The sequence below is a fragment of the Notamacropus eugenii genome, chromosome 1 (assembly GCF_028372415.1).
Source record: "Notamacropus eugenii isolate mMacEug1 chromosome 1, mMacEug1.pri_v2, whole genome shotgun sequence".
NCBI classification, from domain to species: Eukaryota; Metazoa; Chordata; class Mammalia; order Diprotodontia; family Macropodidae; genus Notamacropus; species Notamacropus eugenii.
Genome location: NC_092872.1, coordinates 12,092,479 through 12,092,901, shown reverse-complemented (window position 1 = coordinate 12,092,901; position 423 = coordinate 12,092,479). Strand labels below are relative to the sequence as shown.

Sequence of the window (423 nt, the reverse complement as noted above, 5' to 3'; positions counted from 1 at the left end):
ACACACACACTCTCTCTCTCTCTCTCTCTCTCTCTCTCTCTCTCTCTCTCTCTCTCTCTCTCTCTCTCCTCCCTCCCTCCCTCCCTCTCTCTCTCTCTCTCCCTCCCTCACTTCTTCTTGCACCAAAGGGCAGCCTCGGTCTTGCCCTCCCAACACCAGCTTTCCCACCATCCCTCTCTCAGCTTCCCCATATCTTTTCTCCCTTCTCTCTCTCCTTTCTCACTTCCCCTTCTCTCCTTGTGTTCCCTTCCTTTCCCTCTCCTCCTCTCCATTTCTTCTGTCTCTCTGCCTTCTCTCTTCCACCATCCATCCTGACCCCTCCTTTTTCCTCCTCCCCACCTCTCTCTCTTCATTCCCCTTCTCTCACCTTTCTTTTCTCTGTCCCCTTCCCCTCCCCTCTCCCTCCCTTCTTTGCCCTTTCCC

General features: G+C 54.4%; 1 protein-coding gene across 3 annotated transcripts in view; it reads right to left on the bottom strand.

The window, feature by feature from the left end:
- KLHL18 (kelch like family member 18) overlaps positions 1 to 423 on the bottom strand; it is an 89,542-nt gene that overhangs the window by 86,024 nt on the left and 3,095 nt on the right. The gene's annotated exons all lie outside the window — the stretch shown is intronic.